The sequence below is a fragment of the Oncorhynchus mykiss genome, chromosome 15, assembly GCF_057628025.1.
Source record: "Oncorhynchus mykiss isolate SJ-2025 chromosome 15, ASM5762802v1, whole genome shotgun sequence".
NCBI classification, from domain to species: domain Eukaryota; kingdom Metazoa; phylum Chordata; class Actinopteri; order Salmoniformes; family Salmonidae; genus Oncorhynchus; species Oncorhynchus mykiss.
The window spans coordinates 38,603,101-38,628,112 of record NC_143036.1 but is presented as its reverse complement, the minus strand read 5'-3'; the positions used below and the strand labels follow the sequence as shown (position 1 = coordinate 38,628,112).

The following is a 25,012-nucleotide window of genomic DNA, read 5'->3' as shown; positions in this document are numbered from 1 at the left end:
CAGGTGACTATCTCATGAAGCTGGTTGAGAGAATACCAAGACTCTGCACAGCTGTCATCAAGGCAAAGGGTGGCTACTTTGAAGAATACTTTTTTTAACACTTTTTGGTTACTAAATTATTCCATATGTGTTGTTTCATAGTTTGATGTCTTCACTATTATTCTACATTTTTTTTTTTTTTTTACAAATTGTAAAAATAAAGAAAAACCCTTGAATGAGTAAGTGTGTCCAAACTTTTGACTGGTATTGTATATTTAGATTTGTGCACTTGCTCTGTTTGTAATGTATGTGTCTGGATTAAAGGACCATAATAAATGCTTGTTTTATATATTGGTAAGTGACTACATTTATCAGATCATGAGAGTTTATGAATCTCCTGCATTCTTTCACAGCTTTGTAATGTGCGATATTTAAAGATATTTTTCCTCTGGATGTAATTTGTGAAGACATTTAGAAATTGCTATTGTTATTGCCAAATCCAGCTGGTAGCGAAATGTTTTCAGCAGTGGGTCCCTCATTGTTTTCAGCAGTGGGTCCCTCAGTGTTTTCAGCAGTGGGTCCCTCAGTGTTTTCAGCAGTGGGTTTACGGAGCAGAACGGGTCATAAGAAAAAGGTGCTCATGTCACGTTCTGACCTTAGTTCTTTTGTTATGTCTTTGTTTCAGTTTGGTCAGGGCGTGAGTTGGGTGGGTAGTCTATGTTCTTTTTTCTATGTTGTGGTTTTGTGTTTGGCCTGGTATGGTTCTCAATCAGAGGCAGGTGTCGTTCGTTCTCTCTGATTGAGAATCATACTTAGGTAGCCTTTTCCCACCTGTGTGGTGTGGGTGATTCTTTTCTGTTCTGTGTTTTGCGTCACTGTTCGTTTTGTCGTTTTATGGTTTTTGTTCAGTGTTCAGTATTCTTATTAAAACAATATGGACACTTACCAAGCTGTACATTGGTCCTCCTCTTCTTCCACCCACGACGAGCGTTACAGTTCACCTGGGTTTAAACTACTCTAAACAAAACACATATTAGCCTGCCCTCTGCAGTAAACCTATGCAGTATTGTTGTCTGTGGTGAATCACAAAAGTCACATAAATACTGTATACAAATGTTGTCTCATCATGTTATGTAAACCCCAGTCATTAGTTGTGTTTACAGTTTTTTCCAATGTGTCTTTCATAATCTGTAGTGTTTAGATGCAGACAAAGGTTGCTTCCCAAATTGCATCCTATTCCTTTATTCCCCACATTCCCTATTCCCCACATAGGGCTCTGGTCAAAAGTAGTGTTCTATTTAAGGAATAGGGTGCAATTTGGGACGTAGTCAGACATATAGTGGTTGAGTTGTAGGCTGCCCCCTCTGGCTGCGCATCTGCCCCTATCATGCTAGCTGGAGGACAGTCCATCATAAAAGATTGTCAGATGTTGTCAATGTTTTAAAGAATGTCTACAATAGTTCCAGACGTAAGCTAACAAAAATGGAAGCATATGATGTTTTCTCTGTGGTATCAGTTCTAAACGTAGAGTTTTGTTTTTGAAAGGTATGATCCTAGCCCCACTGAATCCTTTGAAGAGTGAGAAGTGGTGGAGGAGAGAAAAAAGAAGCAGGAGATCCACTGCTGTTACGAGACCAATGGTTCACATTTAGGCCAACATCATAATATGGGGAACACATGTGCCAGTTATCCCACTCCCAACAGTGTGTCAGGCTACCTCTTTTTGTGGGGTGAACGATTTGATCAAACAACTGCTTCATATCACAGTCAACCCTGATACAGTACATTCTGCTATGACTGTACCCCCAAAACATGAACTGCATGGAACATACTATGTCATTTATAGTTAAAACATGTTCTAGATATTCCCTTTGAAGAACTCTTCTCTCTCACATTGATACGTTCATTACGTAAGACGTTCGAGTCTCCTCTGTGTCGGTAGAGTCATCTGTTTGGGATGGTCCTGAGGCTGAGATGTGCAACTAATAAAGTGTGCAACTAATAAAAGCAACTTGCTGTTTTTTCTAGGTTTATCTGTGGTTAATTTAAAACGAGAACAGGAAGAAAACATTTTGAAAAAATTGAAAAAAATGAAACAATAAGATTCGAATTGTTCAATTGCCAGGAGATTTTGACTTCAAGATGTCGTGTCACATTTCAAAGTCATGTAACACATCCCGTATTGCATCAGCTTACTGCTGTATTTTCTACCTACTGTGTGGAATTTCTGTTTCTATCTGCCGTCAGATGCTTTTGTCTCATCCTGATCTAAACCATTTCACATTTCACAAAAGATACACTGCAACTTCAAGTTCCTCGGTTTCCAAATCACTAAGAACTTAAAATGGTCCACACACATGCGCACCGTCATGAAGAAGGCACGACAGCGCCTCTTCCCCCTCAGGAGGTTGAAAAAGTTTGGCATGGGCCCTCAGAAAGTTCTACAGCTGCACCATTGAGAGCATCTTGACTGGCTGCATCACTGCGTGGTATGGCAACTGCACTGCCCTCGATCGCATGGCGCTACAGAGAGTGGTGGGGACAGCCCCGTACATCACTGGGGCCAAGTTCCCTGCCATCCAGGACCTCTATACCAGGTGGTGTGCAAGGAAGGCCTGGAAAATCGTCAAAGACTCCAGCCGCCCAAGCCATGGGCTGTTCTCTCTGCACACATAGGAAGCAGTACCTGTGCATCAATTCTGACACCAACAGGCTCCTTAACAGCTTCTATCCCCAAGCTATAAGACTGCTAAATAGCTAACAAAATGGATACACAGACTGAGTTGACTCTTCATTTTTATGTACACTCTAAGCACTCTACAAACTGCCGCACACTGGCACTCCAACACACACGCATAACATGCACACACACGTATACTGACTCTAGCCACTCTACACACACGCATAACATGCACACACACGTATACTGACTCTAGTCACTCTACACACACGCATAACATGCACACACACGTATACTGACTCTAGTCACTCTACACACACGCACACTCACATTCAATCATCATTTACACTGCTCTTACACACTCTGTTCATCATACACCCTGTTGCCTAGTCATCTTGGCCCCTTACAAATATTGCAAATATTGGAACGGATCATGTATATACAGTATCTTCTTTTTTTTGTATTCTTCTTATTTCTTCTTTTTATTTCTCATTTGTTTATTGATTGATTACTGCATTGTTGGGTTTAGGGCTTGCAAGAAAAAAAAATCATCACTGTACTTGTGCACGTGACATTTCAAACTTGAAACTTGACTATGAAAACACAATACACTGCAACGAAAAAACACAATGCAGACTAAAAAGTAACCGAGAATGGCAGGAGAATGACCCCTAGTCACCGGTTTTACATTTTTACATTGTTTTGTATGTTGCACCTAAGAAGCAATAAACCGACATCTGCCCATATATTGAGGCACTTCTAGTGAAATCAAAGAAAATATTTTCTACCCACAAACCACTTGTTTGCTTAGTAGTAGTTACTAAGTAGCTAATTGGTTAGAAACAAGCCTTGAGTTATTGTGTGTGTGTATAGCAACTGTCAAAACAGAGTCTTTTGAAGTGCTTACTCATTATTATGTTCATCATTTCGATGCTCATTTTTCTCTTTAATCTCTAACTTAGGTCATTGTCTATGGTTGTCTGACTGCAGGCAGCTTAGTGGTCAGAGTGCCATTCTGTATCGGATAGTTTATCTCTACCAGTGTTCAGTGTCACAAAGCACCAAACTGTGGCAAACAACACAGCCACACCAGGCATGGTTAAAGCCAGTGAGAGTCAGGAAAAAAAGACAGGGGGAGAAAAGTATGGCAGGAGGGGAGACACTGTGTTTTCCCTTTTCTAAATGTCTCTTTAATTCTTATTTTCTCTGTCTGCGGTTTCATTCATTCATTGGTGCCTTGTTTTCATTATTATTTCAGGGAGGCAACCAGACGGCCACTGTGATTGCTCTGTGCTCCATGAGGGACTTTCATTTAGCCCAGCAGACGTGCCAACTGGCCATCCGGGATGTAGGTGGCCTTGAAGTCCTCATTAACTTGCTGGATACAGAAGAAATCAAATGCAAAGTGAGTAGCCCTCCCAGTCCCTGCTCCCTGCCAAGCGGACCTGGTTGCTCGGCGGGGGGAACAGAGCTGTGCTGTGTGTGCCAGCCTAGTGTTTCAGATACAAAGAGTATACTGACTGTAGGCCTGAGCAGACAGGCCCGGTGCCTTTAAGGACACAGGATATCAATTCGACTCTAATAGACCTAATGAGATGCGTGGGTGCTTTTTTTATACAGCATGCCTTTATGTTGAAACTCTTCAGAAACTGTGGCACGTTTTGGGGGTTTACACAATTCTCTTTATTTGTGCTCCTGTTGACAGATGTACCTCATGTCGTTTCCATTGGCTTCACAGTTCTTCTTAATATAGGCCCCAAATATGTTTTCTTGATTGAAAGAGATATGCTTTGTTGACTCATCATCTGTGTGTTTGATTTAGATTTAGGTTCTCTGAAGATTCTGAAGGAGATCAGTCGTAGCAGTCAGATCCGCCGGGCTTATGCTGACTCCCCAGACAATGACCTGAAATATCTGGCCGCAGACGCCATTGTCAACATGGCCAAGTTCCGACGGGCCAGGAGGACAGTCAGACAGCACGGAGGAATCAAGAGACTGGTGAGTATGGTTGTAAAATACATACTGTACTGCAAAGCATAGCCTTGCACAAGGGAACATGATAATAATGCCATTTAGACGCTTTCATCCAAAGAGACTTGCACAACTGTCGGCATTGACAGTGACACATAAATATATATGTATGTGTGACCCATGCGGGAATTGAACCCACAGCCCTGCTGCTGTTGCCAGCAGCACGCTTTAACTAACCCACGACAGAGCCAATTTGGAATCACATACTGTACTGTAGCACAGCAAAGCGCAAACTTGCACAACATAGGCCAACATGGCACGGCACTACACAGAATAACTCCCTCACTACAGAACAGCGCACATCACAGAATTACTCCTCCACCACACACCAACACACAGCACAGAATTACTCCTCCACCACACACCAACACACATCACAGAATTACTCCTCCACTACACACCAACACACAGCACAGCCCAACCAAACTCCTCACAGTACTGGCTCTTCTAGCTCCCTCGAGTTTCCATACACTAAGTTCCCTGATAGTCCCCACCCTCCATTCCCCCTTTCCTTGGTCTCATGTGACAAACATCAAAGTCAGTCAGGGGGAAACAGATAGAATGTCCTTTGACATCCTCAGACCTGAGTTGATGTTTATTGACAGAGCGACCTGTGATTAAAGCCTGTGGGCCTTGTATATTTATGTCAATTACCAAATCGGATGTGCTCATTGCAGTCATTTGCAGAGGAGAGATTAACTTCACGCTAAACTACAGACTGAGACCACCTTTAAACTGCATAACATGTGTAATAGCTCTCTGCCTGCTCTGTGTCAGTGGCCGTGCAGGAACTATGGATTAACACAGCCCTGACACACAGGCTGACAGTCATAAAGGGGCACTCTGGCATTTCAACATCGTAACATCAACACGTAGACCTGCTGTTTTTCCACATGCTGAGTCTCTTTTTTTATTCTTTCAGACCCCACGGTAATAGGATTTGATTATGCACCTGACCATGGCCAACTATTTTGTTATTCTCGTTTAATACATTGCGTCAATGGAAACCACAGCTATCATTACAGCATCTCCTGTGGATTTCATATCCACTGAACAAATCTGACATTACTTTCGCAATGTCTGATATAAATTGTATTTGATACACACACTGGATCATCGAGTGTGTGTGTGTGTGTGTGTGTGTGTGTGTGTGTGTGCGCGTGTGTGCGCGAGTGTGTGTGTGTGTCTGACTCTGTGTACGAGTTACTATACTGCGTGCCTGACTCGGTGGCCCTGACAAAGGAGCAGGAGAAAGGCGTGGAGGTGGCTCGCTGCAGGGCACTGGTCCTCTGGAGCTGCAGAAAGAGCACCAGGAACAAGGAGGCCATCTGCAAAGGCTGGGGGAATCCCTCATCTTAAGTCTCCCCATGAGAACACACTAATCCCTGTGGTGGGAACCCTGCCGGAGTGTGCCTCAGAGGTGAGGGGCTCTGGTCAACAGAAGTGCACTACATAGGGAATAGGGTGCCATTTCAGGTGCACCCATGGTGGGGGAAGCATGTTCAGCAGATTAAGGCATGGAGTGCCACCCTGAAGAGAACCACTGTGTGATTCATCATTGGAACCCAAAACACTGTCTCTGATTCCCTACACTTTAATTGAAGTAATTTACGTTACAGAATTGCCATCCAGACTGAGGGCATGATCGAGGACTTTGTGAAAAACCTATGCCTCAGGTCCTATGCCTCACCCCCCCCCCCCCCCCCCCCCCAGTTAAATTCCTGTCTTAGGTCCATACCTATTCTCAGTGAAAAGGAACGCATTAACAAGCAAAAATGTACATTGATGCTGGGAATATGAACAATGCATAAGCATTAGGGCAAAGAACTTCCAAAAATAGGTCCATCATCGTTTTGAGATGTGTACTAATAGCCCCAAAAAGCTGTATATTTTGCCTGTCTTTCCCTGTCTCTGTTAGTGTGCGGAAGACAAGCGTACCCGTGACCTGGTACGTCAGTACGAGGGCCTGCCGTCCCTGGTGACTCTGCTGAGCCAGGCAGACAACAAGCAGCTCCTGGCCGCCACCACAGGGGCCATCTGGAAGTGCTCCATCAGCATGGAGAACGTGGCTAAGGAACGTTACGCCCCCTTATTGCTCCCTCCCCTTATTATTTCCCTTCATTATCACTCCAGCCCCACTCAGATTTGAGCCTAACCAGCACCAGAGTTAAACTGTGTGTTTGCTGGTTGTGATCCCATTTATTAAATATTATTTACTGTAGTGGGGTCTAGCCCTGACTTTGACAACCCCCCCCCCCCCCCCCTCCCACGCAGAAGTACAGAGATATTTGACTCAGCATTTATTGAATGGGTAGCCATAGGTGCTTGGAATACTTTGAAAATATGTTTGCTAGCGTAGTGAGCAAGTGTTTTCCGTGTTTTAGAGAGCTAAGTTGATAGTTTGGGCAGATGGGTCTACATTACGTTCCAATGGAAAGCCGACAGCAGTTGGGATGAGGGTCGAAGGGCTGCAATCATGTGTGGTGTTATTGCAGGACCTCTCATTTGTACATATTGCTGTCTCACATTTTTCACTCCCAAATGTTGTCACATCTCATCCTTTACGTTGTGTCTGGTCAAAGTGATTATTTGGGCAAAATGTAGTTCTGCCACGGATTCTATTATCTCTGATCTTTTACATGAATGTTTGCAGGAGGAATGTGCTCTTTTTTACTGTTAACGAAAGATGAAGTAAAGTCTTGATTTTATAGACACCCAATAATGTGTTAGTCTGAAGCAGCTCTCCTCCAATTAGTATTGAGTATGGCCAAGCAGACTGAGAGAAAGCTGCCTTTAAAAAAGTATTACTTCATAATGTAAGCTGACAGAATCTTAAAACATTTGTCATGTTACGAATGCCTACTTAGTTGTCATTTAGTTCTCTTCAACAGTGACACTTTCTGGAATCTTTCCTGGCTAGCTTTATTTTGCGTTTGATTTTTTTTTTATGTTAGTCATTTCCCCTAAAAATAAATAACGGACAGAAATCGTGCCCTGACAGCTGTTGACGGTTGCTAAAAAAAGAAAATGATTTAGCTGTATTTATTTTCTTACTCTGGGCTACTCGGGGGACATACAATACAAGCCATATGCATTCATTTATACCACGGTAACCTCTTAATAAATTCAAGGCTTATTTTCAGAAACGATGCCGACAAACTGATAAGGCTGTCTTTTTATACATTTAAAAAGTGTTTAAAAAAAATATGTGATGAATTAAGATATGTGGAAATGTCTAGCCTTTGACTCAAAAACCCTGTAGGATTTAAAATTGCAGAGGGCCCAGTAGCACTCACACCGATCTCTCTCTAACTCATATTTCATAACTGACAGAATGATATCCTACATTTTAGAGTCTAAGTTTAAGCTTCCCAACTGGAAGCAGGTGCCTGTTGCCACATTCAATTAAACAACGATCCCATTACAGAAGTATGCCAATAACCCTCTCTTTTAAACTGGTGGCTATACACTGAGTGTACAAAACATTAGGAACAGCTTCTTAATATTGCGTTGCTCCCCCTTTTCCCATCAGAACAGCCTCAATTCGTCGGGGCATGGACTCTACAAGCCGTCGAAAGCGCTCACAGTGATGCTGGCCCATGTTGACTCCAATGCTTCACACAGTTGTGTCAAATTGTCTGGATGTATTTTGGGTGGTGGATCATTCTTGATACACACAGGAAACTGTTGAGCATGAAAAACCTAACAGCATTGCAGTTCTTGACACACAGTAACCCGTGTGCCTGACACATACCCCGTTCAAAGGCACTTAAAAATGTTGTCTTGCCCATTCACCCTCAGAATGACACACATACACAATCCACGTCTCAATTGCCTCAAGACTTAAAAATCCTTCATTAACCTGTCTCCTCCCCTTCATCTACACTGATTGAAGTGTATTCAACAGGGGACATCAATAAGGGATTCACCTGGTCAGTCTGTGTCATGGAAAGAGCATGTGCAGATTACTATCTCTGGTGCCAAGTTCATGATGGACAACTGGACCAGTGGTTGTTGTCATAAACAAAAGTGTATGTTCTGTTTGCATAGAAAGAGGAGTGTTGGCTGGCAACATATTTAGCTGTAAAGACTAAAGAATTTATACAGTATGGGTTTTCAGGGAACAAAGTGAACCTTTCAGACTGCCTTTCAGTCCTTTGGCTACTAAACAAGCCTTCATATTCAGTCCAGTTCTGCTGCATTAAAAAAATGGCAGAGATTGGGAGCCCTTCAGAGTCCAGCCTGGCAAGGCGATAAAACAAGTTAACTGCACTGGCAATGAGTAATGTGGCACCTCCGTGCACTTGCTCCCATTACAGGCTGCTTGCCGCAGCGTAATTACTCATAACACTGTTGCTATGCAAAAAGGGCCATAATAATAATAATAGCAATGATTAGAATGATACCAATAATCGCATACAAAACCACAATTGGGTGACACTTCATTAGCAAACATCAAACCCCTCAGAAGGGTGCCCTCACACTCATTAAGTTGGGATGTGATAAATAGCTAAGGAATCCAGTCAGTGAGAGTGAGAGATTTAACAGTTACTTTCCTGTGTAGCGTTTGTGTTTAGTTTAGTTTTTGGGACGGCTCAAGGGGTTGGGTGTGAACAAAGGTAGAAATGTGGCGGTGGGTTGTCCAGGCAGGCAGGGAAGAGAGGAAACCAGCGTGATGCAGAGTATAGCACTGAGTGTTTTAATACACACTTACATCTGCGAGTGGATCTGAGTTTTTTTTTTTACTCTCTCAGGATTATTTGAATAACATATAAAAATGTCAAGGTCAGGCGCAGGCTTGGAATAAAATGACCAAGCCATTACTGTCAAGCAAGAAAGGCTGCAAACGGTAATAGAGAGTTTCAGGGAGAGTTGTTCAGGGCATGTGTTCATTTCAGAAGCAATCATGGGCCGAGTGGTGTTTTGAGGCAAAAATTGTTTTGGAATATGGTTGACCTTTTTTTTGTATTCACAAGTAGTACATGAACAACTTAAACAAGCCCTTGTGGCCAATAGCATGGCCTGGCTGTATGGTACAGGAGGGCCCTAAAGGTTACCTCCCAAATGACACCATATTCCCTATGTAGTGCACTACTTTTGACCAGGGCCCATAGTGCTCTGGTCAAAAATAATGGACTAAATAAGGAATAAGGTGCCATTTTGGATGTGGGCCTGAGATGTGGGTAGGGAGACCAGAAATCCAGAAGAAGCAGCATCTGTTAGCTATTTGCCTGATTAATGATGCATCAAAAGGAGAGATGATTGACGGTTAAAAATATAATTACCTTCATAACTTAAGTGTGTTTGTTTTAAAGCTTTACATCGTCTAGATGTCCAGAGATTAACATTTTCATAAGGCCTGCAATATGGAGGGAGACTAGACCTATAGCCTATGTGTATGAAATGCCTTCATAAAAAAGTCCTTTCAATCTTTCCGTCTCGCACTAGGAATGTTTTGGACCGTTGTTTCGTGCAGATTTAAAAGCAGGTTTATAGGTGCATTGATATGTGTCCGCTTCGAACTATATATACTTTGGTGTTATGGACACACACAAACGCTTTGTAAAACTAAGCTCTGTAACAAAAGAGCGAGGGAATAACTTTGCAATGGAAAGTGCTCCTTGCCAAAACTCATTTGTATTTGCCAACACAATAATGTTTGAGGTCAAGATTGTGTGGTCAGATACAATTACTGACTATCCATCCAGTCCTCCTTCTCTTACCTCTGTTCCAGAGTCTATGATGAACAGACCATAATTATGTATCGTAATGATACTTCTTTCTTGCCTCACATTTCTATCTACAGAAAATTGCTCACCGGAGCCCAAGGCCTATTCAGGCCTTCATTTTGAAGTGAGTACAATTTTCTGTTCTACATTAAGCATTAGAATGTATCCATCTGAAAGTCTCCCAGTCCCTTTATGATCCCCATTGAGCGTCTTGGAGGGTCTCTTCCTTTCCCGTGGTCCTTGAAATGACTTCTTAAAAACTAACTGGCTGTGGTATAAAAGGGCAGGCAGGCAGCATTCAAGTTCTTTGCACCACGAATTTGAATGAATGTGTTACTGTAACAGATCTCTTTACAAAAAGAGATGGAGCAAAACAATCAATCATAAAGCTGCTACACAGAAGCCTCTCTGTGGTTCCTGTGTCTTTTGAAAAGCGTTAATAATGCTTCCACTTGTGTGGAGCCCTCTGTTTGTATGAGGGGCTGATTCGGGAAGCTTTGTGTTATGTTCCTTTTGCCATCGTAATTACGGAAGCTGGGATCGGTTTAACAAAAATAGACATGACTCGCAATCCATTTATCAAACGTTATATGCGCAATTACAAGGTAATTCTACTGTATGAGTGACCTGCAGATAACACTTCAGTGGTGGCCATAGGAATAACATTGTTTTTCTACGTTAAATCAGTCAAAGTTAGCTTTGGCAGCCGCTCCGTTCATTACTGTTTTACTTGCACAGAATATATTTGGGTGGATCGGGACCAAAGCCAAATGACCTTGGACACTTTCTACAGTACCCCAGGGGTATGCGCAATGCTGTCGGGGGTACTCCAAATTAAAATGTGATTCACATAGAAAAACATTTTTTAATAAAAATCCAACATGGCTAAACATTTGTGTGAGGTTTTCTCTTCGTCTGAGTCTGACTGCCAAAAATACAATTAAAATTAGTATTCAGCGAAATAACAACACAATGTCAAATACAGGTAGCCTAATCAAATAATTGACATCCAATCACATTAACTGTTACTCTCTTGTGGGAATTCCACTAACGGTCTGTATGTAGCCAAACATAGCTGCTGCTCATATTGGTATCTGTACTGATGGCGCAAAAGCTATGACAGGGAGACATAGTGGAGTGGTAACGCGAGTGCAAGCGGTGGCTCCCAACGCCACTTGTGTACACTGCAGCATCCACCAAGAGGCTCTTGCTGCCAAGGGAATGAAAGACGTTTTGTACACTACAGTGAAAATGGTTAACTTTGTTAATGCAAGGCCCCTGAACTCTCATGTATTTTCTGCACTATGCAATGATATGGGCAGCAACCATGTAATGCTTTTACAACATACAGAAGTGTGCTGGTTATCAAGGGGGAAAGTATTGACACGTTAAGGATATGGCAGACATACGCCCCCTTTGGAGAGATTGGGTACCCCTAGTAAACTGGAAAGAAAATCTATCAAAAATTGCTAATATATGCAAATAAAAATTATTATTGGATAGAAAACACTCTAAAGATTCAAAAACCGTTGGAATTATGTCTGTAAGTATAGCAGAACTCACAGGGCAGGCATTCTTCCAAACTAGTTTTTGTGGCCATGAAAGTTGGAGCAACTTTGACGTCATGGCCCCCACCCTTCCCAACCAGTTATGATTCTGGGGACACTTTCTATCTATCTATCTCTTCCGCTAGATGTCCTCTTTCATTAGAGCTTTGAATCGTTTAAATCCCGCGAGAATTGACCCTATGGGAGTGAAATTAGTGCGTGCCACGAGAGAATAGGCTGTGCGTATGGGCGCGAATTGGTCCCAGCCATTCCTTTGTTCCAGCACTCAAGAGAAGGGCAGACGATGGCCGATTGAATTGAAGTTTGTTTTGCGTGTCTAAAACATCATAAAGCTTGCTTCTGCTGTCATGTACTGTCATGTTGTCTTGTCTCTGTCCTTTCCCTTCACCCTGTCTCCCTCTGCTGGTCGTGTTAGGTTACCTTTTCTCCCCCGCTTTCCCCCAGCTGTCCCTTGTCTCCTCTAACTACCCATTCACCCCGTTCCCCACCTGTTCCCTTTTTTCCCTCTGATTAGGTCCCAATATCTCTCTCTGTTTCTGCTCCTGTCCTTGTCGGATTCTTGTTTGTTTGTGTCATTCATGCCTGAACCAGACTGTCGTCATGTTTGCTGTAACCTTGTCCTGTCCTGTCGGAATCTGCCGGTCCATCTGAGCCTACCTATGTTTGGTAATTAAAGAAGCTCTGTTTAAGTTGATTCGCTTTTGGGTCCTCATTCACGCACCGTAACAGAAGAATCCGACCAAGAATGGACCCAGCGACTTCGGATCCTCTCCACTCAGCCGTCGAGATCCAGGGAGCGATGCTAGGCAGACACAAGCAGGAATTGTCTGCTGCTCGACATGCCGTTGAGACCCTGGCCACCCAAGTCTCCAACCTCACAGAACAGGTTCACCATCTCCGCCTCGATCCACCGGCCACTTCCAGGGCTTTCGAATCTCCGGAGCCCAGAATCAATAACCCGCCGTGTTACTCTGGGGAGCCCACTGAATGCCGCTCGTTCCTCACCCAGTGTGATATTGTGTTTTCTCTCCAGCCCAACACTTACTCCAGGAGCACTGCTCGTGTCGCCTACGTCATATCTCTCCTTATTGGAAGGGCTCGTGAGTGGGGCACGGCAATCTGGGAGGCAAGGGCTGAGTGTACTAACCAGTATCAAGACTTTAAGGAGGAGATGATACGGGTTTTTGATCGATCTGTTTTTGGGGAGGAGGCTTCCAGGGCCCTGTCTTCCCTATGTCAAGGCAATCGATCCATAACAGACTACTCTATTGAGTTTCGCACTCTTGCTGTCTCCAGTGGCTGGAACGAGCCGGCCTTGCTCGCTCGTCTTCTGGAGGGTTTCCGCGCAGAGGTAAAGGATGAGATTCTCTCCCGGGAGGTTCCTTCCAGCGTGGATTCCTTGATTGAACTCGCTATTCGCATTGAGCGACGGGTTGATCTTCGTCACCGAGCTCGTGGAAAGGAGCTCGCGCTCTCCGTCGCCTCCCTCTCCGCATCACTACCATCTTCCTCTGCCGGCTCGGGTGCTGAGCCCATGCAGCTGGGAGGTATCCGCATCTCGACTGAGGAGAGGGAACGGAGAATCACCAACCGCCTCTGTCTCTATTGCGGTTCCGCTGGTCATTTTGTCACTTCATGTCCAGTAAAAGGCCAGAGCTCGTCAGTAAGCGGAGGGCTACTGGTGAGCGCTACTACTCCTGTCTCTCCTTCAAGATCCTGCACTACCTTGTCGGTCCATCTACGCTGGACCGGTTCGTCAGCTTCCTGCAGTGCCTTAATAGACTCTGGGGCGGAGGGCTGTTTTATGGACGAGACCTGGGCTCGGGAACATGACATTCCTCTCAGACAGTTAAAGGAGCCCACGGCCTTGTTCGCCCTGGATGGTAGTCCTCTCCCCAGGATTCAGCGTGAGACGCTACCTTTAACCCTCACTGTTTCTGGTAATCATAGTGAAACCATTTCTTTTTTAATTTTTCGTTCACCTTTTACACCTGTTGTTTTGGGCCATCCCTGGCTAGTTTGTCATAATCCTTCCATTAATTGGTCTAGTAATTCTATCCTCTCCTGGAACGTCTCTTGTCATGTGAAATGTTTAATGTCTGCTATCCCTCCTGTTTCCTCTGTCTCTTCTTCACAGGAGGAGCCTGGTGATTTGACAGGGGTGCCGGAGGAATATCACGATCTGCGCACGGTGTTCAGTCGGTCCAGGGCCACCTCTCTTCCTCCACACCGGTCGTATGATTGTAGTATTGATCTCCTTCCGGGAACCACCCCCCCCCCCCGGGGTAGACTATACTCTCTGTCGGCTCCCGAACGTAAGGCTCTCGAGGATTATTTGTCTGTAGCTCTTGACGCCGGTACCATAGTCCCCTCCTCCTCTCCCGCCGGAGCGGGGTTTTTTTTTGTCAAGAAGAAGGACGGGTCTCTGCGCCCCTGCATAGATTATCGAGGGCTGAATGACATAACAGTGAAGAATCGTTATCCGCTTCCTCTTATGTCTTCAGCCTTCGAGATCCTGCAGGGAGCCAGGTTTTTCACTAAGTTGGACCTTCGTAACGCTTACCATCTCGTGCGCATCAGGGAGGGGGACGAGTGGAAGACGGCGTTTAACACTCCGTTAGGGCACTTTGAATACCGGGTTCTTCCTTTCGGCCTCGCTAACGCTCCAGCTGTCTTTCAGGCATTAGTCAATGATGTCCTGAGAGACATGCTGAACATCTTTGTTTTCGTTTACCTTGACGATATCCTGATTTTTTCACCGTCACTCCAGATTCATGTTCAGCACGTTCGACGTGTCCTCCAGCGCCTTTTAGAGAATTGTCTTTTTGTGAAGGCTGAGAAGTGCACTTTTCATGCCTCCTCCGTCACATTTCTCGGTTCTGTTATTTCCGCTGAAGGCATTAAGATGGATCCCGCTAAGGTCCAAGCTGTCATTGATTGGCCCGTCCCTAAGTCACGCGTCGAGCTGCAGCGCTTTCTCGGCTTCGCGAACTTCTATCGTCGTTTCATCCGTAATTTCGGTCAGGTGGCAGCTCCTCTCACAGCCCTTACTTCTGTCAAGACGTGCTTTAAGTGGTCCGTTTCCGCCCAGGGAGCTTTTGATCTCCTCAAGAATCGTTTTACATCCGCTCCTATCCTTGTTACACCTGACGTCTCTAGACAGTTCGTTGTCGAGGTTGACGCGTCAGAGGTGGGAGTGGGAGCCATCCTTTCTCAGCGCTCCCTCTCTGACGACAAGGTCCACCCATGCGCGTATTTTTCTCATCGCCTGTCGCCGTCGGAACGTAACTATGATGTGGGTAACCGCGAACTGCTCGCCATCCGGTTAGCCCTAGGCGAATGGCGACAGTGGTTGGAGGGGGCGACCGTTCCTTTTGTCGTTTGGACTGACCATAGGAACCTTGAGTACATCCGTTCTGCCAAACGACTTAAAACCTGTTGGTGCCAGGAGTTCCTCTGTAGGAACACCCTCCCCCCCGTTCAGCTCAAACGGTGGCGCATGGAACGCAAAAATATTCTTAAAAATATTTAACCTCCACACATTATTAAGTCCAATAGCTCAAATGAAAGATAAACACCTTGTTCATCTACCCAGCATGTCAGATTTTTAAAATGTTTTACGGCGAAAACACACCACACATTTATATTAGACCACCACCGAAACAAAGACAAGCGGCAGCCATTTTGTCCCAGAAAATATAAAATTATAAAAGCAGGATTAAAAAATAAATCGCTCACTAACCTTTTGAAAATCTTCATCAGATGACAGTGATAGGACATGTTACACAGTACATTTTTTTTTTTCAATAATATGCCATATATATCCATAAATGTCCATTTACAGTGTACTCATGTTCAGAAATTACTCAAAAATGCCCGCAGGAAACCTAGGTAGCTCGGCAAGATAACGTAAATAGACATCATAAACTTTGGCTAAATATACATGTTCTACATATAGTTAGAAAGATACACTGCTTCTTTATGCAACCGCTGTGTTAGATTTATTTTTAACGTTACAGAAATCGCACACTATTTCATATGCTGAGGCAGCGCTCAGTTCCAAGCTACATTTCCACGTAATGTTGGAGTCAACAGAAACACAGATTTAAGCATAAATATTCCCTTACCTTCGATGGTCTTCGTTCAGAATGTTCTGGAAGGGTTCATACTTACCCAATACATCGTTTGGTTTCAAGTCTTGCGTCTTTGTATTAGCTACTGCTAATAACATCAGCTGAAATGCACCCAAAACGTCCTCCGGTCCGGATAAGTTGCGCATCAAAACTTCAAAATTACACATTATATGTCGACTAAACAGGTCAAACTAAGTGCAGAAGCAAGCTTTATGATGTTTTAGACGTGCAAAACAAACTTAAATTCAACCGGGCATCGTTTGCTCTTCCCAGGAGTGCTGGCACAAAGGAATGGCTGTGACCAATTCGCGCCCTGACGCACAGGTTTTTTTATCGCGACACTTACTCCAACCACTCCTGTAGGGCCAATTCTCGCGCGATTTGAACGATTGAACGCTCCAAAGAAAGAGGACATCTAGTGGAAGAGATGGAAATTGTCCCCAGATCCATAAGTGGTCGGGAAGGGTGGGGGCATGACGTCAAAGTTGCTCCAACTTTCATGGCCACAAAAACTAGTTTGGAAGAATGCATGCCCTGTGAGTTCTGCTATACTTACAGACATAATTCCAACGGTTTTAGAAGCTTTAGAGTGTTTTCTATCCAATAATAATTATTATATGCATATATTAGCAATTTTTAATATTTTTTTTTTTCAGTTTACTAGGGGTACCCAATTTCTCCAAAGGGGGCGTAAATCTGCCTGGCATCAACAGGTTAATGCGCGTCAGGCGCGTTGGGCGCTGTTTTTCGCTCGTTTCGAGTTCGTGATTTCTTATCGTCCGGGCTCTAAGAACACCAAGCCTGATGCTTTGTCTCGTCTCTTCAGTTCTTCAGTAGCCTCCACTGACCCCGAGGGGATTCTCCCTGAGGGGCGTGTTGTCGGGTTGACTGTCTGGGGAATTGAGAGGCAGGTAAAGCAAGCACTCACTCAAACTCCGTCGCCGCGCGCTTGTCCTAGGAACCTTCTTTTCGTTCCCGTTCCTACTCGTCTGGCCGTTCTTCAGTGGGCTCACTCTGCCAAGTTAGCCGGCCACCCTGGCGTTCGGGGTACGCTTGCTTCCATTCGCCAGCGTTTCTGGTGGCCCACCCGGGAGCATGACACGCGTCGTTTCGTGGCTGCTTGCTCGGTCTGCGCGCAGACTAAGTCCGGTAACTCTCCTCCTGCCGGCCGTCTCAGGCCGCTTCCTATTCCCTCTCGACCGTGGTCTCACATCGCCTTAGATTTTGTCACCGGACTGCCTTCGTCAGCGGGGAAGACTGTTATTCTTACGGTTGTCGATAGGTTCTCTAAGGCGGCTCATTTCATTCCCCTTGCTAAGCTTCCTTCTGCTAAAGAGACGGCACAAATCATCATCGAGAATGTTTTCAGAATTCATGGCCTTCCGTCAGACGTCGTTTCGGACAGAGGTCCGCAATTCACGTCTCAATTTTGGAGGGAGTTTTGCCGTTTGATTGGGGCTTCCGTCAGTCTCTCTTCCGGCTTTCACCCCCAGTCTAACGGTCAAGCAGAACGGGCCAATCAGACTATTGGTCGCATCTTACGCAGTCTTTCTTTTCGCAACCCTGCGTCTTGGTCAGAACAGCTCCCCTGGGCAGAATACGCCCACAACTCGCTCCCTTCGTCTGCGACCGGGCTATCTCCTTTTCAGAGTAGCCTCGGGTACCAGCCTCCGTTGTTCTCATCTCAGTTCGCCGAGTCCAGCGTCCCCTCCGCTCAGGCTTTTGTCCAACGTTGCGAGCGCACCTGGAAGAGGGTCAGGTCTGCACTTTGCCGTTATAGGGCGCAGACTGTGAGAGCTGCTAATAAGCGTAGAACTAAGAGCCCTAGATATTGTCGCGGTCAGAGAGTTTGGCTCTCCACTCAGAACCTTCCCCTTAAGACGGCTTCTCGCAAGTTGACCCCGCGGTTCATTGGTCCATTCCGTATCTCTCAGGTCATTAATCCTGTCGCAGTGCGACTTCTTCTTCCGCGATATCTTCGTCGCGTCCACCCGGTCTTCCATGTCTCCTGTGTTAAGCCCGTTCTTCGCGCCCCCGCTCGTCTTCCCCCCCCCCCCCCATCCTTGTCGAGGGCGCACCTATCTACAGGGTCCGTAAAATCTTGGACATGCGTCCTCGGGGCCGTGGTCATCAGTACCTAGTTGACTGGGAGGGGTACGGTCCTGAGGAGAGGAGTTGGGTTCCCTCTCGGGACGTGCTGGACCGTGCGCTGATTGATGATTTCCTCCGTTGCCGCCAGGTTTCCTCCTCGAGTGCGCCAGGAGGCGCTCGGTGAGTGGGGGGGTACTGTCATGTACTGTCATGTTGTCTTGTCTCTGTCCTTTCCCTTCACCCTGTCTCCCTCTGCTGGTCGTGTTAGGTTACCTTTTCTCCCCCGCTTTCCCCCAGCTGTCCCTTGTCTCCTCTAACTACCCATTCACCCCGTTCCCCACCTGTTCCCTTTTTTCCCTCTGATTAGGTTCCAATATCTCTCTCTGTTTCTGCTCCTGTCCTTGTCGGATTCTTGTTTGTTTGTGTCATTCATGCCTGAACCAGACTGTCGTCATGTTTGCTGTAACCTTGTCCTGTCCTGTCGGAATCTGCCGGTCCATCTGAGCCTACCTATGTTTGGTAATTAAAGAAGCTCTGTTTAAGTTGATTCGCTTTTGGGTCCTAATTCACGCACCGTAACATCTGCACTTAGTTTGACCTGTTTAGTCGACATATAATATGTAATTTTGAAGTTTTGATGCGCAACTTTTCCGGACCAGAGGACGTTTTGGGTGCATTTCAGCTGATGTTATTAGCAGTAGCTAATACAAAGACGCAAGACTTGAAACCAAACGATGTATTGGGTAAGTATGAAGCCTTCCAGAACATTCTGAACGAAGACCATCGAAGGTAAGGGAATATTTATGCTTAAATCTGTGTTTCTGTTGACTCCAACATTACGTGGAAATGTAGCTTGGAACTGAGCGCTGTCTCAGCATATGGAATAGTGTGCGATTTCTGTAACGTTAAAAATAAATCTAACACAGCGGTTGCATAAAGAAGCAGTGTATCTTTCTAACTATATGTAGAACATGTATATTTAGTCAAAGTTTATGATGTCTATTTACGTTATCTTGCCGCGCTACATAGATTTCCTGCGGGCATTTTTGAGTAATTTCTGAACGTGAACTCACTGTAAATGGACATTTATGGATATAAATGGCATATTATTGAAAAAAAAAATATGTACTGTGTAACATGTCATATTACTGTCATCTGATGAAGATTTTCAAAAGGTTAGTGAGCGATTTATTTTTTAATCCTGCGTTTGTTGATTGCATGTTTTGGCTATTGAAATGAGCTGTGTCTGGTGGTGGTTTTACATATATATGTGCTATGTTTTCGCCGTAAAACATTTTAGAAATCTGACTTGCTGGCTAGATGAACAAGGTGTTTATCTTTCATTTGAGCTATTGGACTTGTTAATGTGTGGAGGTTAAATATTTTTAAGAATATTTTTGCGTTCCATGCGCCACCGTTTCAGCTGAACGTGGGAGGGTTGATTCCCAATTGGGAACCAGTATCGTAGACAGGTTAAATTGAGAGACGAGCTTAAAGTTTTTTTTACAGACCATAATTTTCACTTGTCTGACTGCTTGCATCTGGGTGATGCTTTTTCTCTGAATCTAGGATTACAGGGACTCTCTGCAACTATTTTCAATGTGCGGGACAAAATTGTTTAAGAAGTTGGAGCTCTTCTCTGTCTGCATTAACAAGGACAACACACAGGTCTTTACATCATTGTTTGATTTTTTTTGTGTGCAAACTCAAGCTTATGGACAATGTTAAATGTGATATAGTGAAGCACCTGAGTGAGTTGGGTGCGCAATTACGCAGGTACTTCCCCGAAATGGATGACACAAACAACTGGATTTGTTATCCCTTTCTGCCCTGCCTCCAGTCCACTTACCGATATCTGGACAAACGAGCCTCATCAAAATTGCAACAAGCGGTTCTGTGAAAATTTAATTTAATCAGAAGCCACTGACAGATTTCTGGATGGGGCTGCACTCAGAGTATCCTGCCTTGGCAAATCGTGCTGTTAAGACACTGATGCCCTTTGTAACCATGTACCTATGTGAGAGTGGATTCTCTGCCCTCACGAGCATGAAAACTAAATACAGGCACAGACTGTGTGTGGAAAATTATTTAAGACTGAGACTCTCTCCAATACAATCCAACATTGCAGCGTTATGTGCGTCCTTTCAAGCACACTCTTCTCATTAACCTGTGGCAAGTTACAAATAAGGTTTTATATGTAAGATGGTTAAAAAAGAGCAAAATTATTGATTATTATTATTTGTGCCCTGGTCCTATAAAAGCTCTTTGTCATTTCCCACAAGCCGGGTTGTGACAAAAACTCACACTCATTCTTATGTTTACAAACTTGTTATGGCTGGGGGCAGTATTGAGTAGCTTGGATGAATAAGGTGCCCAGAGTAAACTGTCTGCTACTCAGGCCCAGTTGCTAATATATGCATATTATTATTTGGATAGAAAACACTCTAAAGTTTCTAAAACTGTTTGAATGATGTCTGTGAGTATAACAGAACTCATTTGGCAGGCAAAAACCTGAGAAAAAAATCCAACCAGGGGGTGGGAAATCTGAGGTTTGTAGTTTTTCAACTCATTCCCTATCGAACGCACAGTGTCTATGGGGTCAAATTGCACTTCCTAAGGCTTCCACTGGGTGTCAACAGTCTTTAGAACCTTGTTTGATGCTTCTACTGTGAAGTGGGGGCGAATGAGAGGGGAATGAGTCAGAGGTCAGCCAGAGAGCCACGAGCTGGCCACGAGCGTTCACGTGAGAGTTAGCTTGAATCCCATTGCATTTCTGAAGACAAAGGAATTCTCCGGTTGGAATATTATTGAAGATTTATGTTAAAAACATCCTAAAGATTGATTCTATACATCGTTTGACATGTTTCTACGGACAGTAACGTAACTTTTGGACTTTTCGTCTGCACCTAGTGATCGTACGTCATGAATTTGGAATACTGGGCTAAACGCGCGAACAAAAAGGAGGTATTTAGACATAAATGATGGACATTATCGAAACAAAACAAACATTTATTGTGGAACTGGAATTCCTGGGAGTGCATTCTGATGAAGATCATCATAGGTAAGTGAATATTCATAATGCTATTTCTGACTTCTGTTGACTACACAACATGGCGGATATATGTTTGGGTTGTTTTGGTCTCTGAGCGCTGTACTCAGATTATAGCATGGTGTGCTTTTTCGGTAAAGCTTTTTTGAAATCTGACACACCGTGCATAATAGTTGTACCTTTTCTCAATGTTTATTATGAGTATTTCTGTAAATTGATGTGGCTCTCTGCAAAATCACCGGATGTTTTGGAACTACTGAACGTAACGCGCCAATGTAAACTGAGGTTTTTTACATAAATAGGAACTTTATCGAACAAAACATACATGTATTGTGTAACATGAAGTCCTATGAGTGTCATCTGATGAAGATCATCAAAGGTTAGTGATTCATTTGATCTATATTTCTGCTTTTTGTGACTCGTCTCTTTGGCTGGAAAAATGGCTGTGTTTTTCTGTGACTTGGCTCTGACCTAAAATGATTATTTTGGTTTGCTTTCGTCGTAAAAGCCTTTTTGAAATCGGACACTGTGGTGGGATTAACAAGAAGTGTATCTTTAAAATGGTGTATAATGCTTCTATGTTTGAGGAATTTTAATTATGGGATTTCTGTTGTTTTGAATTTGGCGCCCTGCACTTTCACTGGCTGTTGTCATATCGATCCTGTTTGCGGGATCTCAGCCCAAAGAGGTTAATAAATGTATCGTATGTATCGTGTGTGGCAGGCTTACAATTATGGCAAAACACAACATTTGAGATTGCGCTGACCCAGGTGCTAGAGGGGGTACACAGCTGGAGGTTGAATGTTTGAAGGGGTATGGGACTATAAAAAGTTTGGGAACCATTGATCAACAGGATATTGATTATGATTGAGAATTATGTGACTCAAATATTTAAAATGTCTATCACTGTCCTATTCTTCAAGCCCATACACGTATGTCCAAAGCAGCATATAACATATAAGGCTATATAAAGATTAAAGTGAATGGTTGACTTAAGTGATTGATTGACCCTGGTGCTATGCCTTCCCTCAGGTTCCAGGAGTACAAGGCCCAGAAACCTGCCAACAGGGCCACCATCAGGAAATGTGGAAAAACATAAACCTTGTTTGTGGAAATGTGGAAAAACAAAAACCTTGTTTTTAATGCACTGCAATGTCATTGCAAGCTCTTCAAAATGTGTCATAACCTCTGTTATTAGCGACCATTCAGCATCATAATTGGTTCTAATAATGTTGTTGACAGACAGTGTTATGACACAACTTGGCATGTGTCCTAATGATAATGTAAGGCTATGATCTTAATCATTCATCTTTACCAGGTAGGTTTCATGTTTCATGTTCTTTTTCAGCTGAGTGACACTTTTAAAAAGCCTTGTTTATTGACCCTGCTGTGATAAATATGGTTGTGGTGGCGCGTCCCACAGTTTTACTGTACTTCTGTGGTCATTCATGGTGCTAGGCTGGTCAGGGTAGCATACCTTCAGCCATCCAAGCCCTCAGGGCTGTAAAAACAAACACTGAACACGTTCAGTCCAGTCCTGCTTCTAGACTACAGTATGTGCTCATTTGGTTTCAATGCTCGCAAATGCTGCAAACAGTACAGTATACAGTCCCATCTGAATTTCATTGCTTTTACAAGGCTGTTACAGACGGCAAGACCCTTACTTAATTAACACTGGACGCAAATAAATGACTTATTCATTTTGTTAGGCAAGCCATTAACGCCATTGTCAGGAAAAAGTAATATGGTTATGATAAGCAGAACCACAGTGGTGCAATAAAAAGTGCAGAACGTGGTTGTGAAGAAATAAGGCCATTCAGCAATTAGGCTACCTAGCCTAATTTCTCGAAGACATTCAACACACAGCCCAGGCAGAATGTTACATCAGAACCCATTCATTCAGGTCCATGTTTTCACATGGAATGTATATTTAGGCCTTGTCATTTTGCATTCACATTTAGTTGAAAGTCATTATTTCCATAAGTGCTTTTTGTATGTCTTGTGGCAGTGACTTATTTTGAGGACCTGTGTGTACAGTAGTTCGCTTGAGCAATTAACATAGCTCACATTTGATTGTTTCCTGCTCCAGACCACGTATGGTCAGAGCTGGTTCTCAGATTAAGGGCCAGGGCCTGCTATTGTCTCAATGATTTACTGGACTACAGGGTGATGTCTGTTTGTCTGTGGTCCAAAGTCTGGTGCTCCAAATTCAGGCGCAAAATCCATGTCAGTTAACTTGGCTTTGTTTGGCTTTGTTTTCCTGGTGCAGGATCACATGGCCAGGAAAATACGTTGTTCCCTTACAAAAAAATGAACACAAATAGCTTTTTTTCATGTGAGATAGCTGTTTTCACATGTTGAGCTTAAATTTCACGTTGAAATCATATTTTCACATTTATTTGATTTAGAGTTCACATGGTAACACCACCTTTTCACATGTGAGAAGAAAAGCGTGCTTTCACCTCACATGAATTGCAGTTGCGAAAATTGGATTTGCAGTGTGAAAATGCACATGTGAAAGTGTAGTTGACATGAGTCGGATGTGTTTGTTGGTTGAATGGTCATGATGTTGGCTTCTCCTGTGGGAGCCCCAGGTTCTAATCCTGCCAGTTTCCAAAGCACACATGCGCTAGTCAGTTGTCCAACTGAATGTATTCAACTGAAATATGAATCAGAGAGGTGCGGGGGGCTTCCTTAATCGACATCTTCGGCGCCTGGGGAACAGTGAGGTAACTGCCTTGCTCAGGGGCAGAATTACAGATTTTTACCTTGTCAGCTCGGGGATTTGATCCAGCAAGCTTTCGGTTACTGGCCCAATGCTCTAACCACTAGGCTACCTGCCGGAAGGTATGCTATCCTAATATCACCTGTGAAATGTTGGGAAACCACATGACTGAGTTTATGTGAAAAAATAACATATGTGAAATTTGATATTTGTCCGAAAGCCATGTCTGACTTACGCATGTTTTTTCATGTTCTTTTCATGTTCTTTTCAGAACGTGATTTAAATTTTTTTTGGTTGTAGGAAGGGTTACTATTGTAACGCTCACTATTGAAACGCTCGTCGGAAGAAGTGGACCAAGATGCAGCGTGGTAAGTGTTCATACTTTATTTCAACTGAACACTAAACAAAACAACAAAAGGACCAACGAACGTCACGTTCTGAATGCTTTAAAAAAAAAAAAACATCCCACAACCTAAGGTGGCAAAGCCAAAGGCTGCCTAAGTATGATTCCCAATCAGCGACAACGATAGACAGCTGTCCCTGATTGAGAACCATAACCGGCCAAAACATAGAAACACAAAACATAGAAATAAAGAACATAGAATGCCCACCCAAATCACACCCTGACCAAACCAAAATAGAGACATAAAAAGCTCTCTACGTTCAGGACGTGACAACTATTCAAAACAAACTTATCGATAAGACTACCTATATATATATATATATATTTAAATAACTTTAACTAACTAATTATTTTATTTGCTTATTTTTATTATATTGCACTGTATAGGTTCATGAAATCATAGACAAAATAAATATTCAAATACAGGAAAATATCACATTACAATCCCTCCTAGTACTTTCTGTAACTTACAAGAAAGAGCACACGTTGTGCAAATGCCTTGAGACTTTGTGGTCTCCCCGTTTCCATCCCTCATCCAAACTGTCAGTTGTCTCCTTCATGCTAACGTGTTTCATACCTGCTCTTCTGAGGACAGTACTTTTCTGGCACTTGATATGAAGTTTA

General features: G+C 43.7%; 1 long non-coding RNA gene and 2 pseudogenes across 3 annotated transcripts in view; all 3 read left to right on the top strand.

Annotated features, from left to right (window-relative positions):
• The window catches only part of LOC110490722 (outer dynein arm-docking complex subunit 2-like), a 33,172-nt pseudogene extending 26,333 nt beyond the window's left edge, over window positions 1-6,839 (top strand). The window contains exons 10-14 of the transcript XR_016486916.1: window positions 3,918-4,068; window positions 4,488-4,666; window positions 5,894-6,114; window positions 6,303-6,366; window positions 6,563-6,839. The product of XR_016486916.1 is annotated as an outer dynein arm-docking complex subunit 2-like (transcript). The remainder of the gene's footprint in view (window positions 1-3,917; window positions 4,069-4,487; window positions 4,667-5,893; window positions 6,115-6,302; window positions 6,367-6,562) is intronic.
• Window positions 1-25,012, top strand: part of LOC149977452 (uncharacterized) — a 1,012,103-nt gene that overhangs the window by 639,568 nt on the left and 347,523 nt on the right. The gene's annotated exons all lie outside the window — the stretch shown is intronic.
• Window positions 22,279-25,012, top strand: part of LOC149977453 (armadillo repeat-containing protein gudu-like) — a 32,348-nt pseudogene continuing 29,614 nt past the window's right edge. Inside the window, exon 1 of the transcript XR_016486915.1 lies at window positions 22,279-22,345. The product of XR_016486915.1 is annotated as an armadillo repeat-containing protein gudu-like (transcript). The remainder of the gene's footprint in view (window positions 22,346-25,012) is intronic.